General features: G+C 42.3%; 1 protein-coding gene across 1 annotated transcript in view; it reads left to right on the forward strand.

The window, feature by feature from the left end:
- Positions 1-6,894: 6,894 nt before the first annotated feature.
- BLTP1 (bridge-like lipid transfer protein family member 1) overlaps positions 6,895-12,809 on the forward strand; it is a 245,540-nt gene continuing 239,625 nt past the window's right edge. The window contains exons 1-2 of the mRNA XM_084626089.1: positions 6,895-6,930; positions 8,987-9,053. The gene's annotated coding sequence lies outside the window, so the exon portion shown is untranslated. The remainder of the gene's footprint in view (positions 6,931-8,986; positions 9,054-12,809) is intronic.

The following is a 12,809-nucleotide window of genomic DNA, read 5'->3' on the forward strand; positions in this document are numbered from 1 at the left end:
AATAGATTACTCACCAAAATTCAGCTGGCTGAGAAAGAGCATTAGGATTTCTTATTTCAAGGAATTTGACATATTTATACAATCAGTTGTAGGGTGTAACATGAGGCTAACAATTTCCACTGAAATATATTTTGAAGTCGACACATCCGCATGCAGGTTCAGTATAATCACATATCCTGGATTTTCCTTAGCATAACAGTTTAACTGTTGGTTGCTCCTCTACCAGCAGAGTTACTGTTGTCATTTAGATCAGCCTATCAATCTATAATATGAGTGGCTTTTTCTCTTTGATCATGTTGGCTCACTCGGGAGGTCAAACACAATTACTTGGAAGGGTACTTCTGGCAGAAGAAACCACAGCAAGTTCTGTAAGGTCAAGTATGTAATGAATTCTGTAATTGGCAACATGTGACTTTCAAGACCGGCAAATTGTGTGCTTAATACAAATTATTATTGTTTTGTTTGTTTATTTGTTTTTTCTTAAATGTGTGCCTGTGATTTAGTCTTTAGATAAAAAGGGACCAGGATTTAGGAAATTTACCATTACACTAAAAAGCCAGTTTTTTTTTTTAAACCCCAGTCTTTGCTATAATAAATTTTCAGTATGTAAATCAAGCTGGATTAGAAATTTCTGAAGTGTATATTTATTTATGTTTATCTATTATATGTATTTATATCTGAGCTCAGAATTTGTTTATGAATGTAAGCTGGAATGAACTCTTATAGTTCTTATAGTGTTTACACTGGTATCATGTAGAGAAGCTATCAGCCAAATTCTGTTCTCAGTTACATAAACTGTAGATTAAAATCCAAACACTTATGTTTCGTTGATTTGTTCTAGCTTCCTCAAGGCCCCAGAAGAAACTTATTCTATTTTTCAGTCCTGAGTTGCCCTACCCACACCACTCCTTGTTCAAGTTGATCTCTGGACACAGAATTACAAAGTCTCTTGTGATCTAGCATTCAAAGTCAGGAAAATTTTTCCAAGATAGATAAGATAATTCTATGCAAGAGGATTGTCTTATCCTTTTAATTCTGGGCATGGGATAAAGGCTACATAGCTTTCAGTCAATATTCTAGTATTTTCCTGATTATGTAAGTAATTCATGTAATCAATGCAAAATTCTTGAATGTAAACGTATGGTCCGATCAAACAGGCTATAAATTGGACATCAGAGGACATAAGGGAGATTGCTGGAATTTGTCTGCTTTTCTGAATGCAGAGTGAGCATTGTGATTGTAGGTTGCTTTAAGAGAGGGGACAAGAGAATGGTGAGATGACCCAGAATAAAGTAATGGGTGAAAGCTCATTCAAGATGGGATCCTCAAGCCAACTCTGTGCTCTAGTCACTACCTTGGAGAGAAGAGGACCTCTCATAGATGCCACTGCCAACATTAATGGGATGAGGAGGAGGAGAGAGAAAAAGGGATAGATGCTATTTAAAATACCAGATATGGCAGTTTTGTAAAATTGTACTTGTCTGGTGTCCTAGGACAAGTAATTTTTGGTGACAAGTGAGTACACTATAATTAGTGTCATCATTATCATCACCACTATCATGGCAATGGTGCACAAGCAGATTTTTTGCTTAGACGGGTTTTCAGGACACTTTTGGAAGGCTGAGTGAAGAGGGGAACACCAAAATTAGACCCTGATTTTTAGATATGGTGTTGAGCAAATGTATCCTTGAATGCATCATATATCCCTGAATTTCAATCCAGCTAGTGGTGCTAAGCCCCTTTAAAAATCAAGGTCTCATTTCCTTGTATAACTCAGAAGAAGAATGTGATAAACACAAGAACCAAATATAGATTTCTGCCTTTATAAAATAGTCAGAGCCCCTGCGTGTTGGTTTAAATAAATACTAAACATTCAAAATCAGCTTGAATTAGACACTATGGAACATGAGTGCAGTATCAGCCACAGATAAAGAGCTCGATAAATTGATTTTGGAGTTTTTAAAGTAATGGTTAGGGAATAGACTTCTGTCACAAAACTGAAATTTAATTTCAGGACTATATGCTCATGCAAATAATGTTCTTTTTTTACAAACTGTGCCTTTTTACAGTGAACATAAAAAGACCTATTCTGAGGCTAATGGAAATGTCACCTGACCCCAAAAATAATTTATAGTGTGGAAGACAGGGTTATATTTTCCTTAACTTGCAAGTTATGGTCAAATTGAGACAGTATCTATAAAATGTGTTTTTCAGTTCCCATGTTAATAAGCAAACACACAACGTCATAGACTGCAAGGAATTAAACATTAATGATTCTCTGTTTCCTACAACCATGAGAAAAATCTGGGCAAGCTTGAAAAGTTATACCCCAGGGACACAAGAACTGGGGCCCTTCATGCTGTGTCTCTGTACACAATGCCCTCTGAAGCTTGCTGCTTCTCACAGCAGAGTGAATAAGCCTGCAGTAATACTAGAGAGGAGAGGCTTCAATGAACGTACTGGAACTTGGAGGGAATTTAAAGTTAGATCTGAAGTTAATTACTTGGGTTCACCTCAAATTCAAACTGATGCTTGACCTGAAGCCGGCAGTGGGGGTCAGAGAGGGAGCCCCCTCGCCCTTAGCACAGGTGCCACCCTGTGACTCTCCATCATCCCTTGCCCCCCAGCACTGGTATCCCCTCCCCACACCAGATTTCACCTGTATGAAAAATGTTAAAGGAGGCCCATACAGGCTGATTTGTCCCAGGCGTCCCCATCCAGAAGAGGAGCGTTGTGTGTGAACATCACTGATGTGAGTAAAGCAGGGGCTGGGCCCTGGCTGCTCCCATGGAGAGAGCTTGGAGCTAGTGGGAAGGGAACATCTGAGGTCTGTCCTGTATTTTTTAAATACAGTGTTGGCAATCTGAGAGAGATTGTAACGAAAAAGCTTATATAGAAGGGTGTAGATTCACAAAACTGCTACCTCAAGGAATACAGATAAATAGACACGCCTTGAATAGCAAATTAATGTTTACCCTCACATAGAAAGTGAAACAGAGATATGGTTGGTTGGAAGATCGGCTGTTCTAAATATATATGGGGTTGATCATTTCTTATATGAACCAATGAAGCAGCACATTGTGCTAAACTGACCTTGGAACATAAATATTACGAGGGCCAAATTCTGCCCTTATTTCTATCTACTCATATCTACCCTTAAAGTTCTTATATGAAAATATTAGCTGCAGGCACTTAGGCTACAATCCTGCAGGTTGGTCTGTGCAGGTGGGCCCTTATACCCACTCAGAGCTCCATTAAAGTCAATGGAGATCAGCATGAATGGGGGGCTCTGCCCATAAGGATGAACTTGAAGGACCAGGGTCTTAATTTGTGTTTGGTATTTATTCTGAATCAACATTTTTTCTTGTCATTGGAATGATCACTTTTAGGAATTAAGCCACAACTTTTATGTCTGAATCCTGATAAAGGTTATATTGTTACAGGTTACAAAGGACATAAACACAAACAGACACTGCTGAATTGGAATTAATTTGCAAACTGGATACAATTAACTTTGGCTTGAATAAAGACTGGGAGTGGATGGGTCATTACACAAAGTAAAACTATTTCCCCATGTTTATTCCCCCCCCCCCCCGCTGTTCCTCTGACGTTCTTGTCAACTGCTGGAAATGGCTGACCTTGATTATCACCACAAAAGGTGTTCCCCCCACCCCCCCATTCTCTTGCTGGTAATAGCTCACCTTACCTGATCACTCATTACAGGGTGTATGGTAACACCCATTGTTTCATGTTCTCTGTGTATATAAATCTCCCCACTGTATTTTCCACTCAATACATCCGATGAAGTGAGCTGTAGCTCACGAAAGCTTATGCTCAAATAAATTGGTTAGTCTCTAAGGTGCCACAAGCACTCCTTTTTTCTCCTTACAGTGTGTATGGTAACACCCATTATTTCATGTTCTCTATGTATATAAATCTCCCCCCTGTATTTTCCACTGAATGCATCCGATGAAGTGAGCGGTAGCTCACGAAAGCTTATGCTCAAATAAATTTGTTAATCTCTAAGGTGCCACAAGTACTCCTTTTCTTTTTGCGGATACAGACTAACACGACTGCTACTCTGAAACCTTTCAATTTCATGTGATACAATGTTAGTTTGCAAAATTCTACATTGTGCAATTGTAAATAACCCTACAAGCTCATTATATCATGTTTTATAATGTTGAATGCCCAGTCATGACCAAACAAACATTGGAAAATTTGTTTCAAATTTTATTTCCCCTTTGCTGAATTCCATGCCAGAAAGCTTTGTACACTGGCTTTGCATGGAAAAAACAGAAGACAAAATATGAACAAACAGAATACAGTTATCAGAGAACTGGAAAACAAAATACTTCAGTATGTATAAAATAAAAAATCGTGAAACCGTGAGCAAATGAGGCAACAGTGTTTGTTGTGGGCTCACACAATTAAGCCAGAACGTATTGTATGTGCTTGATTACAATGAAGAAGAATGTGCATGTCGGGATCAACTGCTTCTCTAACTATATGAACACAGAAAATCATGACAATGTTGTAGTAGATCCAACAACTGCATTTATAATTTATCATGTTCCAGCTTCAGTGAATCTGTTTGGGTCTCACCGCTAAAGCCAAAACCAACTCTGACTTAACTTCATCATTGTTGCAGGGACCTAGAGAAGATATCCAAATTACAGATACCTAAATTTCCCTAAACAAAACAAAAACCAAAAAAACAAAACAAAAAACCCCCCCAAAAAACCAAATACAACCCTCACTACCCAGTGGAGCATGATAGCAATGGAACTGTAATTTCAACTTCTTTTTCTTTATTCCTTTCTTTTGTGATTTCACCTCTGTCTCTAACTTCTTCCTACAACTGCTATTCTAATTTATGCTTTCTCTTTTCCCTGCCTCAGGAACTCCCTTTCTGTTCCTCTCTCCAACAGTTAGTTTCCTTCAGCAGTCTGTTCTTGTTTTAATTCTCTTCACCTTCTTTAAACAGACTTTGATTCCTTCCCATGCTTCTCCAACTGCCTCTGATTCCTTCTCATTTCTTAATTAGCCTCTGGTTCTGTCTCACTGTTTTGTCTCCCAAGCTGATGTACTCTTTCAGAACCTCTCTCCCTGGGACATTCATATCACTTATTACCCTACAGTCTGTAACCAAACAATGGCCATGGAATCTTCTAATATTTTGTCTCTTGTTAGGAACATTAGAAGGAAAGATTTACTTTGGACCCAGTCCTTCAAATTCTGGCTCAGGTGGGTAATGTAAACAGAAACATTTTTTAAATTTATATAATCAATGTCAGTTAGGACTCAGAAAAATCCTATTCAGTAAATAAATACTGTACACAATAGATATTTCAGTGGATTTTGATAGTTCTCCAGGATGGAAATGATTTGACCATGTCTACAAAGTTTACAGAGACACAACTGTACTGCTGCAGTTGCACCGCTGTAAGATCTCCCACGTAGCCGCTCTATGCCGACAGGGGAGAGCTCTCCCGTTGACATAAGTAAATCACCCCCAACAAGCGGCGGTAGCTATGTCAGCTTCTGCCGACATAGCGCTGTCCACACCTGCACTTCTGTTGGTGCAACTTACGTCACTCAGGGGTGTGCTTTTTCATGCTCTTGAGCCACGTTATACCAACAAAAGTGCTAGTGTAGACGTAGCCTTAGCAAAAAACCAAAACCAAAGTAACCACACAAACGTTGCCCTAGCTGCCATTTTGAGTTTATATGGCCAGAATGTAGCATTTTTCAAAAGGATTGCAGAGGACAGCTTTCTATATTTCTTTTTCGATCATTTCAGAAGGAGATGTCTTTGGAGAGAAAAAACCTTACGAACCAACATGTCTCTGTTTTTGTTGAGGGAAGGCCTCTTGCATTGTAAGCCCTTGGTTACTTTGTATGGGCAGAAATGATCCTATGGCACCTCTTACAGAATTAAGAGCTGGTCCTGGGGCCCAGACCACGTTTCCCTTCTCTCCATTGCTGGGCAGAGCGCTCTGCACAGGTAGGAGTTGCTGTCTCCATGTTAAAGGTAGCTCCCTTTCATTGTTGCTTTATGTATATTTTGCGTGCAGTGTTTTACCTCTGGAATTCAGTAATATTTCAAGTCGTACATTTTTGTGTGGTTTTGATTGTAAACACCGAACAAGTTGGGAGATGTTTAAACCTGGGTTTTTGTTTCAGGCTGCCCTATGCGAAATCTGGACCATGGCCCAGATCTGTATTCTTTCAATCATGAGAGTAATTTAGGTGTGTCACAGAGTGGGGGGTTTGGTGCAGGCCCCTTTCTGGTCACACGGACTGCATTGAGAAGCTCTGGGCAGGGGCCGGTAAATATGGACGGCAGAGAGATGCTAACAGCCATTTCCGTGGCATGGTGGCGTTCTGTGCAGGCGGGAGCCCCTGAGCTAGTCATTGCCTATCGCGGGCTGCAGGCCCCGGCCACCCTTCCGCTGCAGCCACCGCGCCCGCCCCGGGCAATGAACGACCAGTCTCACCCTGCACTCCCCGCGGGGCGCCGCCGAGGTGGCCGGAAGGGGGCGGGACTGCCTCTGCGGGAATATTGACTAGTCATGAGGTCACGTTAATTATTCATGAGATAAATCCTTTGAACTGCGAAGGCATCCTCCCTCGCGCGCGCGCACGAGCCCCTACCAACCCACTCCCTCCTGACTGCAACCCTGCGTAGGAGGAGCCCCCGCAGGGCCTCGTTTTGCCATTGGCCCCGGAGGGATCCTTCCACCCGCCTCCCGTCGGATGCAGCGCGTGGTCGTTGGCTAACCGGCCCGGTTGTGCCCGGCGATTGGTGGGCGGCGCTGAGGGAGGGCTGGCTGGGGCGTGCTGGCAAACCCATCCGGTGTGTGCGGCTGCCGCCGGGGCTGTAGTAAGAAGCGGGGAGGGGTGCGGATGTAAACACCGGACAATGGCGTAAGCGATGGGGCGCCGGGCCGGGCTGGGGGGCGCCGGGTGGGGGTGGGGCACCCTGTCCCGCCCCGCCCCGCCCCGGTGTGCGCCTCGCGGGGCGGCTGGCGCTGGGGGCCGTGTGAGGGGCGGGCTGCGGGCCGCCTGGGGGAGCGCTGGCGGCCGGGGTCTGCGGGGGCGGGCTGACCGCTGAGTGGGGGACGGGCGGGGCCGCTGGGGGTACGGCGTGGGGAGTCTCCTGGCCGTACCCCGGCTGTGCTCCTGCCTGGCCGTGCCCCGGCTGTGGAATGGGGCGAGCGAGACTTGCCTCAGGCGGTGCCTGAACTGGTGTCCGAGCAGCCCCGTGAAAGCGGCTGGACAGCTAGGGGAAGGTTTTTTTATTTCTCAGTTACTCCCTTTTTTCTGGTAATTTTTGTTGCTCCCATTTTGGCTCTCCTGAAAATTGGGGCTGTCCCCTCACCTCCTCCCTCAGGTAGCCTGTGTGTTGCTCCTTCACTGAAGTGAAATGAACATTAGGCTGGTCAGTTTCACTCAGTGGGCACAGGCAGCCCCACACCTGGCCTGTGCTGGGCAGAAAATGAAACGGACCGGCCTTACAACAGGGTTAGTCCTATGCTGTTGCTCCCCCACTTGGAGCCCAGGTATATGGTGCACAGATACACTCCCTTTACAAGAAGTTTTAAAGAAGGTGGTATAAATTTATCATAAAAGTTGGCTGTAATTTTAGCTTCATGAGTCAATACTTCTGATGTCAATAATTCATGGTAATAAAAACAAGATGCCATAAAACTGGATTGGAACGAAAGTGTGCAGCTAATGAGATGTGTTCTCGTTGGTATAGCTGGGTGTAGGAACAGAACAACAGCACCAATAAGATCCTTCCTTATAAGTTTGTCAAAATGCATGGTTATGTGGGAATCCCATGCTGCATCTGTGCTAGCCGTAACATCACATTTTATTGCACTTGTCAGCTAGCTGTGCTATCAAACCTATACAACCAAGCCATAGTAAAAACAATGTAGGTCTACTAATTGTGAATTGAAATAGATGTAACCTGCTAAGTAACTGATTTTATTTATATATCTATCCATATATATCAGTTACTACCGGAACACTTCCTAATACTAATTAGGATGACAGACAAACTGACTCCTAAAAGAATATCTGTACTATCTGAAATTAGTAAAATCATTGCCTTCTTTTTGGGAGATAAAAGATTTTAGGGCTATGTGCCCCTTTGAGTTGTAAAGGTAAAAAGACAAAAAATCCAAAATGTGGAATGGAGAGCTCCTGCTCTGTGACATGCCCCACTGTGTGAGTACTGTACAGTATCAGGGTTTCATGAATATTTGGGGATAGAGGTGGGAGTGGCCTTTTTCAGTGGCATATTCCTCTTCATATCCTGCAGTAGTTCAAGTAGAACAAACTTTCACAAAGTCTCCTCAGTAGAGCTTCTTGCATAACAAAGGAAGGAGGTTCAACGTAGCTCCTGTAGGATCACTATACTCCGGGGTGTTTGTAGGCCAACATCCCCTGCTTCTTCTTCAGCTCTCAGTAACCTCCTCCGGTGGGACATACTAATTGGAAATTCTGTGAGAGGAAGTTTGTGGAGTTTCCTGGGCTCTTTGTCCCATACCTGCGTATGTCTTCACAGAAGAAAAATTCAGTGATATGTTTGAAACAAATTGTTTTCAAGTGAGAGTATGAATTACATGAAATCATACAAGTTTAAGGACCTCCAATTTGTTTGGTCTGTACAGAAAGATTTACTTTTGGGGATGATCTTTGTCAACTATAACTATCAGTATCTCTGATCCTTTGCTTAATGATTGTCATATACTAGTTGCCTTAAAAAAAACCCCCAAACCCCATAATTTTTTTAATTTGTCTAAGAACATATTGAAATAGTTCTATTTCATACTAAAGAATGTTTTTAATAATGTTATGAATGTAACTTGTTTTACACTGTACTGGAAGCATATCTTGCAAGACTAATTATTAAGTATCTTAACATTGAAAGAGTAATCATAGTCCATATCTGAACTTTTGTTTCCCATTTTAGTAATGCCTCAGTTGTTAAAAGAAGTAGGCCCAGGATTCCAATCATAAAACTATTTTTGGACTGAACAGTGAGTAATCACTTATAGCCCATAACTTATATTATAGATATAAAGGTTTGTTGTGTATTTGTGCTTCTTGGCAAGCACAACCTAAGGTTTGTGGCATGACCTCTGTGTTCTGTAGCACTCAAATATAGTAGTTTACAGAGAAATTTAAAAACTGAAGTTTTAATGAAGTATGAAAATCAGGAAGTTATGATAGATCCCCTCTGATATTTAATTTGATATTAAATTCTGTTTTTTACTTTGTCCATTAACTTTTAATTTTCATTGTGCTTCACAATTTTGTGTTTAAAATGTGTAACTGTATTACAGAAGTTGTCAGGATGGAAGCTGAAGGTTTGGACAGTTGGGCAGGGGAGAACTAGAGCTCTTGTCTCCTGGTAATAATGTGGAGAGGCAGTACTGGTTGTGCTAAGCATGTTAACAAGATGTTCAAATTATCATTGGTAAAATACTTAAATTTTAAGGAACTAATCCTGCACTCAGCTCCATATGGACATGAAGGATCAGGGCTTAAATTTGCATAATTAGGCCTTGATGCTGCAAATACTAATTCATGTGCTTAATTTTACCCCCAGTCAGTGGTGTTATTGACGTTAATAGAAGTGTATGAAGTTAGGTATGGACATAAGTCTTTGCAGGATCAGGGCCTAAGATTTCTAAATTGTTCATCTGTGTGAGGCATTGAAGCATTTCACTTCTCTCGGGTATATTTAGGATGACTGCAGACTTGGGTAGACATTTTATATGTCTAAGTTTCATTCACTTGTGGAAGGTGCCCTTTGCAGACTTAAGGGCTAGATACTTAACAGCTTTCTTTTTAAGAGCTTGGCTTTTGTGCCGTTATTCTGTAGCAGAATTCACAGAAGCATGGAGTATGCAGAGCCCTGGTTATGAATAGTGGCTGCATTCTTTTTGCCTGGGGTTTGGATAGAAGTTTTAGAACTTTGAAATGTTTTCCTCTAAGGTAAAGAACAGTATTGCCAAACCAGCCATTCATAAAATCATGAAAGAGTCAAAAAAGAATCATGAGTTTTTTGAAAGGGGCAGTGTCTTTTTATTTGCCTTTTTATGTTTTAATCCTTTAGGGTTTTTGTTTTTAGCTCTTTGCTGAAATCCCAAGAGTTGTAAACTTAAACTTTTTCTTTTTTAAATGAAAGCTAAGACTTTCCAGTAATCATAATTAAGGCTGCATGTCTGTCACGGAGGTCACGGATTCTGTGACTTTCCGTGACTTTTGCAGTGGCCAGTGCGGCAGGTTCTTGGACCAGCTGCACTGGCCACTGCTAGGGCAGTCTTGGGCCACCATGTCCTTCCCCAGCAGCAGCAGTCATTTGGGTGTGGGAGGGGGCTCAGGGCTGGGGCAGGGGGTTGGAATGTGGGGTGGTGCTTACTTTGGGGGGGCTCTCCAGAAGTGGCCAGCATGTCCCTATAGCTACTAGGCAGAGAGACCAGGGGGCTCTGCGCGTTGCCCCGCCTGCAGGCACTGTCCCTGCAGCTCCCATTGGGTGCGGTTCCCGGCCAATGGAAGCTGCAAAGCCGGTGTTTGTGGTGGGAGCTGGCACTCATGGTGGGGGCAGTGCTCAGAGCCCCCTGGCCTTCCCTCCCCCTAGCAGCTACAGGGACATGCTGGACGCTTCCCGGGAGCTGTGCGGAGCCGGGTAGGGAGCCTGCCAGCCCTTTCAATCCTCCTCCTCCTCCCCCCAGCACCAGTGGTGGTCCTGGGCTGCTCGGTTCCACACGCTGGCCCCCCCAGCACCAGCGGGGTCCTGGGCCATGCAACCCCCCCCCCCCAGCACCTCTGGCACCCTCCCCCGCTGCCCCAGCACCTCTGTTCCCCTGACCCACTCCCCTAGCATCTGCGGCCCCTCGACCCAAGTTTTAGTTAGGGGTATGTAGTCATGGACAGGTCACAGGCCTAGAATTTTTGTTTACTGTCCATTACCGGTCCATGGCTTTTACTAAAAGTACCTGTGATTAAAATGTAGCCTTAATCATAATTCCAGGAGCTGAGGCTTTAAGAAAAACAGATATTGTGAGACTTGTGATAGAATTATGAGAATTAGTAACATTGCATCCTATCTAGTGACAAGAAGAGAGGTTTGTATTAGATTGAGAATGCTAAGGAATAAGAGTTCTTTAAAAGAGAGCTCGTTTGCTATGGGATCTGGTTTTGGAGAATCTGTCAAGTACTTGAAAACAACATATAGATTATTTGTAGAGGATTTTATAAAAATCTGCTGTAAATAGATGTTTTTATTTAATTAAAATATAACATTTTTGGCATGTTGGCCAAGCAGCATTGTGCTAGTTTGAAAACACTACAGTGAAACTGATGAGTCTAGTTTCATTGTCCAAACTGAGTGAAATGTAGAAAGTAAGCAATTTAAACAGCTAAAAGTAAGCTAGATTTTTTAAAAAATAATTTGTTCTCTATGTATTAAGTTGGTTCTAGTAACGAAATTCCGAATATATATATATATATATATGTGTGTGTGTGTGTGTGTGTATATATATAGTTTTCTATGTTGATGGATTCCATTTTTCAACAGTGAAAATAGTTTAGCCTTTTCCCTAAAAGAGCTATTTGAGACATTGTTTTGGCAATGTATTGTTTCCTCTTCTGTCTCTGCAACAACTCAACAAACACATCCTTTCCTCAGTTCAGAGTTGTGTTGATACTGTAAATGATGCAAAAAGAAAGTAAACAAATATGTAAAATGCCAAGTACTATTAAGAAACTTGGAAAGTAATTGGTAAACTTCCCTCACAATGCAGTTTTCTGTGAAGGAAGAACTTACTGGAAGAATATTTGTCATGTAATGTTGTTGGTAGGTTTTACACAGAGAACTTGAATCCTGCTTTTTAAAGCGGTGCGTTTGTGCTATGTAAATAGAACTCTAAATGAGCTAGAGGTTCAGCTTTAAAAGGGTTAATGCACATCAACCAATATGTAATTTACTGCCTTTCTGCAGCAACAGACATGATTAGCTATTATTAATTCATGATGTTATAGTGTTCTATATATGTTGCAGGACAGATTGCAGTGAAATTTTTCTTCCTTATTCAGATCTTAAAACACAAACTAAATGTGTTTTATCTTTAAGTGTAGCCTTAATAAGAAATAAGAAAAATCATGTTTAAGAGCCACAACTAATGAACAATGTGTTTTGTATTCTGTTTGACATATTGTTTTCTCTTGTCTGTGTTACACGCGTCTTTCACCAATGTGTAGTCTACATACCCATGTAGCCCCCGTAGCATGGGTATAAATAGCAATATATATGGTGAGGCACAGCTTAGGAGAGTAAAGACGTGCCTGAAGGGTGCAGGCAGGTATGCATGCAAATACATCCCTATGTGGCTCTCTACTCACCATGGCTGTGCCTTCCTGGCTATGCTGCCATTTTTAGCAGCGAACTGTGCTGCTGCTGGAACCTTTCCATGCTAAAGGAAAAAACTCTGGCTTCAGAGAAAGGCTCTTCCAACTTCCTGCTGCTGCAGTCCTTACCCCACCATAGGGAAAGAATCCGGCAGCAGAGAGAGCCTCTGGCTGAGACTTTCCCTGCTGTCTACCCTCTGAAAGAGCCTTTCATGGGCATGTGTATCTACATACCATAGTGTGGATGCAGTGCACTTTTTACTGCAGTGTGTACCTACACATAGACTGCACACTGCCATTTGGTGTATAATGTAGAAGTCGCCTCAGATGGTAGAACCTGACAAGCAGTTCCCATTGGAGTGCTCTTGCATACTCCCTTT

This window comes from Lepidochelys olivacea (genome assembly GCF_965140295.1).
Source record: "Lepidochelys olivacea isolate rLepOli2 genome assembly, chromosome: 4".
Classification (NCBI taxonomy): Eukaryota; Metazoa; Chordata; order Testudines; family Cheloniidae; genus Lepidochelys; species Lepidochelys olivacea.